Raw genomic sequence first — 7291 nt, forward strand, 5'->3', positions numbered from 1 at the left:
ATCATATTTACGAAGGTGTCGCGATTATATTACAAATCACCGATGGCTATGTGCGAAGTTATTACGATTATCTATGGCTTTGTGCCACGTATTACGTTAGGTGGGTTTGCCACATTATCGATTCGGTGGCTCGCCACAATATCTGATCTGGTGACTCATCACGATATCTCATTCGGCGACCATGCTGCAAATTACGTGGTGTGTGGCGGATGGGTGGGTCGAGTTGTCTCCCACATGGTGTAAGGTTGGTGCGGGGTGTATACTGGTGGATTGGGTTGGGATTGCATTCACATTACGATTACGATTACGTCACATAATTACGATTACGATTTTGATTACATTACTATCTGATTACGATTACGATTACATTCGATTACGATTACGATTACGTCACCTAATTCGATTCTAATTCTAATTACATTACTAATATTGATTACGATTACGATTACATTCGATTACGATTACGATTCTCATTTTGGTTCCAATTACGATAATGTTTCTTATACGTAATGGGCTAAGGTCCATCCGATCTTGTCTGTTGTAATGGGCTAAGACCGATTAGTCTTGAAATTGTAAGTAAAGGTGGGGCGGACTTTTAATTCTTTTAGATGATTGATTGTTCCTTTTTATAGTAGGGGATTTCTGCTGAGTTTTCGTAAACTCACCCGTTTATTAACCTTTCGGTAATTTCCGACCTTAGATGGATCGGGGTTGCTAGGGGCTCGGAGGAAGCCACACACCTTGGTTATGTTACGATTTTGATTATTACCTTTAAATTATTTTATGTGGGTTGTAGTAAAGCCGTTGTAATTTTCTGGATTTCAAATTTGGAATTTTATTTATTGTTCTTATAATTGCTAGTATTAAAACACGATTTTCCAAAGCAACTATTGTTATTCAAAACATCACGTAACATAATTGTTTTTAAAGTAAGTTTCATAACTACCAAGATTTTTACAAAGTTGTTAAGAATGTTATTAAATTGAGGTTTTCTAACAACATTTTAAAAAGGGTATAAGTTTTTAATTATTAAGAAGGGTTTTTAATGGAAACATGGTTTTCGAAAAACACTTCAATGTGACACGCCAAGTTCGAGCCAAACTTTCAGGCCGGGTTTAGGGTGTTACAACCCTAACTATTGGTGCATGCATGCAAATGTGCTTAGGCTTTAACGTGGTTATGGTTGGTTATGGCTAATGAGTGTGATGGATGGCATGTGTGTTTGGTGTATGAAATATGAATTAAAGTGCATGACAACAAAGGTGATTCAAGTGTGTAACTTAAAAATAGGTTAGTAAAGATGATAGACAAATATGACATTGGTGTGGAATGCCATATGAAAGCATGATAGCTTGAATAGGTGATATGTAGACATTACCAAGTCATAATTTAACCATGAATGTGAATGCTTGAGTAATCAAATGTGCCATGTTGCATGCTATGAAGTGAGTGTAAGTATGTGAGTGATTAAGGGTGGCAAATAACTTGGAAAATAGCCTAGAAATTGTCCACACAGTTAGACACACGAGCATGTGTCTAGGCCGTGTGTGTATGACCACATGGCCTACCTATACGGGCGTGTGACACTCCAAAGTATGATAATTTTCTAAGTGTAGTAGAAGTTCTAAAAGTTTTCGTTTTAGTCCCAAACCACTCTCAACGTATGTTTTGGGCCTTGTAGACCTTTATAAGGGACAACATGTGATTGGAAAGTTTTAAATTTGGATGAAATTTTATGGCTCGACTTTGTATGTTAGTTTACGTTTGAGTCTGGAAATGCCTCGAACCCTGTCCCGACGTCGGATACAGGTAAGGGGTGTTACATCTACAGAAGATCTGTGAAGCTCAAAAAGGTGATAATGAGTTGCAAGCTAAACGAGTAAAATGTGAAACGACTTCTGATTCAAAATTTCAAATAGGACTTGATGATTGTCTACTATTCCAAGGCAGCGTCTGTGTACCGAAGAGTTTAGAGCTTATACAGAAGATTTTGCACAAAGCTCATAATGGTATTATGTCTGTTCATCTAGTGAGTAATAAAATGTATAATAACTTGAAAAAGATGTATTGGTGGCCGGGAATGAAGCGTGATATTTCTGAATTTCTATCTAGATGTTTGATATGTTAGCAAGTTAAAACTGAACATTAGGTACCTTCAGGACTGTTACAACCAGTTACGATACCGGAATGGAAATGAGAAAGAATTACTATGGATTTTGTGTCAGTATTACCCCTATCTTCAAAAAAGAAAGATGACATTTGGGTAATTGTTGACCGTTTTACGAAGTCTGCACACTTTATTCCGATACGTACGAATTTCTCCCTGGACAAATTGACTGAGTTGTATGTTTCTGAGATTGTCAAATTACATGGTGTGCTAGTTTCTATTATTTCTAATAGAGATCCGCAGTTGACATCCCGATTCTAGAACAAGTTGCAAGAGGCCTCAGGTAGACAACTACATTTCAGTACTGCATTTCACCCTTAGACTGATGGTCAGTCCGAATGTGTATTACATATTCTTGAAGATATGCTTCGGTGTTGTGTTTTAGAATTCAAAGACAATTGGGAGAAATATTTACCGTTGGTCAAATTCACATATAATAACAGTTATCAGTCAAGTATAAAGATGGCACCATATGAAGCTCTATATGGTCGTAAATGTAGAACTTCGTTGTATTGGACTGAGCTCATGAGAAAAAGATACATAGAGTTGATATGATTCGTGAAATGAAGAGAAAGTGAAAGTGATTCAAGATAGTTTAAAAGCAGCTTTTAATCGTCAAAAATCCTATGCGGATCTTAAACAGAAAGAAATAAAATTTCAAGTTGGTGACAAGGTATTTTTGACAGCATCGCCTTGGAAGAAAATTCTTCGGTTTGGCCGTAAAGAAAAACTGAGTCGATGATTTATCGAGCAATATGAAATCACTGGAAGAATCGGATCTGTTGTGTACCAATTGGCATTACCGCCAGAGCTTGAAAGAATTCATAATATTTTTCATGTGTCTATGTTGCAACGGTATCGGTCAGACTCTTCACATGTTATCTCTTCGACAAATATCGAGATTTAGCCTAAGATAACTTACAATAAAGAACCGATCAAAATCCTGGCACGTAAAATGAAAGATTTAAGGAATAAAAATGTAGCTTTAGTAAAAGTTCTTTAACAACGACATGGATTACAAGAAGCTACCTGGGAACCGGAGGAAACTATGAGAAAGAAATATCCAAACCTCTTTACTGGTAAGATTTTCAAGGACGAAAATTCATTAAGGGAGGAGAGTTGTAACAGCTCATTTTCATTGAAATCGAAACAGTGGTTTTGGGACTACAAATTCGAGTTCGAAAGAAAATTTATTTTAATATTATTTTATGATCTGCATTATGATAGGAATATCTTATAAAATTTTCGTTAAGAAAATTTTACTGATTACATCATTAATTGATAAAAGGACCAAATTGCATAAAATGCAAAAGTTAAATTCTAGTAGCTAAAAGGATCAAATAGCTATGGAATTCAAAATTGGAGGTCCTGATATGGAAAATAGACCATTAAGAGGAGTTAGTAGAAAAGTTTGATGATTCATCCATGGAAAATTAAATAAAGAAAAGGATGAAATTGGAAAGTAAAATAATAAAAGATGATAAATGATAACATAATGAAAATATCATCTTTCCCAAATAAAAACAAGGAAACCCTAGTTTAGAATAGTTTCAAGATAGCAAGTTATTTTGGTTCAATTAGGTGAGTATTCAAGTCTCGTTTTTAGTAATTTTTATGTTTCCGAGATCGTCATAGCTTATTTTAGTTATCTTGGGGATTAATTTTCAAATTTATCAAAGTACTAGGGTTTTTCCATGGATGAGTATTTATGAATTATGAAATTTATGGTAGAAAATGAAAGGTTGTTGATAGATAAACAACTTTTGTAAAGTGAATTTTGATGAAATTATGGTTTAAAGACTAAATTGAAAAGATGTAAAATTCATGAAAAAATTTTGAATTTTATGAATTACATGGGCTGCAAATGTTACATGTAAAAATTAGCTAGGCTTGGAATAAGGATTAAATTGCATGAATTTCATTTTCCGCGTCTAGGGACAAAATCATAATTAAATGAAAGTATATGAGCAAAATAGTAATTTTGCCTAAGGTGTGAATTGAATTGAATTGAATATGAATTGTATTAAATTGAGTTAAATTTACTCGTATAGATCCCGATAGACCAAATACGGAATTGGATCGAGGAAAAGACAAAGCAACAGATCAGTAGATTTTGTATGCATGAACATTTTCGAGGTAAGTTCGTATAACTAAATTGTAAATTTATATGTTTGAATTGAATGTTGTGTATGTGAATTGTGTATTGCCATGTATGAAATTAATTACATATTCGATAATGCCTGATAAATAATAAATCTCATTTGAATAAATGAGATTTGGTGGATACAGGGTTCCCAAATTAGTTGTGATCCTGCATATGTTGCGGACACACCATAGCTCGAAAGAGCATCCCGTTATTAGCTCTCATGAGCATCCCGATATATGACCCTCCTAAGCTTCCTATTATATGGTTCCTGTGAGGTTCCCGTTAATCGTACTTTGGAGCATCCCGATTGGTTGTGATTTTGCATGTGTTGTAGACACACCACAGCTTTTATGAGCATCTTGATATATGGCTCTTAGTGAGCTTCCCAGTTAAAGGCTCTTTGTGAGCTTCTGATTAATGGCTCTCCAAAGCTTCTCGATATGGCTCGCTTGAACTTCCTAATGTATGGCTATTTGGAGCTTCCTGTTAATGGCTCTTCGGAGCTACCCGTTATTGGCTCTCATGAGCTTCCTAATTATGGCTCTTATGAGCTTCCTATTATACTGCCTGAATAAGCTTCTCATTACATTATAACAGCTTATTTTTTAGTGAAATCAGAATAGTGGTTTCGAGACTACAGATTTGAATCGAAAATAAAGTTTATTTTTATTTAATTATATGGTCTGTATTATGATAAACATGTTGTGTGATAATTTTGATACGAAAATTTTATTGATTAAGTGTTTAATTACGAAAAGGACTAAATCATATAAAATGCGAAAGTTGAATTCTAGTAGCTATAAGGATTAAATAGCTATGGAATTCAAAACTTATATGGTAATTAGACCATTAAAGAAAAGTATGTATATTTTTGGTGACTCATCCACAGAAATTTAGAAAAATGGCAAGGACTAAATTAGAATTTGAAAAATAATTAATTAATTAAAAGTTGAAAAGAAAATATCATCTTATTTTCTCATCTTCTTCAACCTAAAATATATGGAAACCTTAGAAGAGAGAGAAGAAACTTTCATGGCCTAATTGGGTAAGTTTCCTTGTCTCATCTTTAGTAATTTTGATTTTTTGAAATCGGGATAGTCTAATCTATCTATTTGGGGATTAATTTGAAAAATTATCAAGATATGAAATTTGGGTCATGGATGAATATGCTAAAAATTAGAAATTTATGGTAGAAAATGAAAGGTTGTTGATAGATAAACAACTTTTACAAAGTGATTTTTTATAAAAACATGATTTAGGGACTAAAATGTAAACTTGTGAAATTGAAGAAAAATTCTAAATTTTTATGAATACATCTGCTATAAATTTTGTAATGGGATTATGGTTAGGCTTGGAATAGGGAGTAAATTGCACTAGTTTCATTTTCCGAGCCTAGGGATGAAATTAGAATTTACGGAAAAGTTAGGGGCAAAATAGTAATTTTACCTAGAACTTAAATTGATTCCAAATGAGTATGAAATATGAGAAATTGATGATTAAAGCTGTTTATATAGATCTGGACAACACAAATTCGAGCATAGATCGAGGAAAATAAAAAGTTTCGGATTAATAGATTTTATACGCGAACAAGTGTCGAGATAAGTTCGTGTAACTTAAACAAGCATGTAATTATGTTAATTGAATGTTACGCTTGTATGTAATGTGACTTATATTGAAATGTACTACTTGAATGCTATAATGGAAAATTTAATACATGTTTGAAATGGCAAAAAAAGGTTAAGTCCCGATTGAATATTGAATTCCGATGAATATATGTGCTTTCCCGAAATGGATGAGGTCCTACATTTGTTGTGGGCGGGATTTAGCTCGGACAAGTAATCCTATTGACCTCACAATAGAAAGGATTTAGCCCGGACAGGTAATTTTGATATAATACCTCTCGAGTATATGTTATGATTAGGGTTTAGCCTAGACTGGTAATCCTAATTGAGCTTTTTTGAGCATACGCGTCGGAAGACATCACACTATCACAGATCAGTGGCATGTATAGCTAAACTTTTACACATCCTAGGTTAGTCCGAGAACCGACTAAACCTGCTCTGATACCACTAAATGTAACACCCCGTACCCGAGACCGTTGCCGGAGTCGAACACGAGGTGTTAACGGACTTAATTCATTAATTAAACAGCTCATACAATTCATTTTAAAATTTCCAGACAAGCTGGCTAACTGCATCACAGTAGCTTTAAAAATCATATCTCGAGTTAGGAAACTCGAAATCCAATTCCGTAAATTTTTCATGAAACTAGACTCATATATATATCTACTAATTTTTTTCTAGAATTTTTGGTTGGGCCAATTAGTACAGTTTATTAGTTAAAGTCTCCCCTGTTTCAGGATTCAACTACTCTGACCTCAGTGTATTACGAATCAGATATCTCCCTGTACAGAGCTTCAATGACTATTCCGTTTATCTCTAATAAAACTAGACTCAATAAGGAATCTGTACATATAAAGCATGACTTCTAATTATCTTTGTAAAATTTATGGTGAATTTCCAAAGTCAGAACAGGGGATCCAGAAATCGCTCTGGCCCTGTTTCACAAAAATTTAAACATCTCATAAAATATAGCTCATATACCTGTTTCGCTTATTCCATATGAAAATAGACTCATCAAGCTTCGATTCCATAACTTATTCATTATTTAATTCCATTTCTACTATTTTTAGTGATTTTTCAAACTCACGTCACTGCTGCTGTCTGAATCTATTTTATGGTAAATTTTACCTATTTCATGGTTTCCATGGATTAGCTAGCAATTTGACATACATAATACCAAATATGATCATGATTAGCCATTCCAATGGCTAATCATTACCAAGCATTTCTATCTCCATACCACTCAATAACCATATCATAAGACCATATATACAAAATGATTATAATGCTATACATGCCATACTCAAAATATACAAGCCATTATGTCAAGATGGTATACGGATAGTGTGGCGTGCC

The sequence above is a fragment of the Gossypium arboreum genome, chromosome 7 (genome assembly GCF_025698485.1).
Source record: "Gossypium arboreum isolate Shixiya-1 chromosome 7, ASM2569848v2, whole genome shotgun sequence".
NCBI classification, from domain to species: Eukaryota; Viridiplantae; Streptophyta; class Magnoliopsida; order Malvales; family Malvaceae; genus Gossypium; species Gossypium arboreum.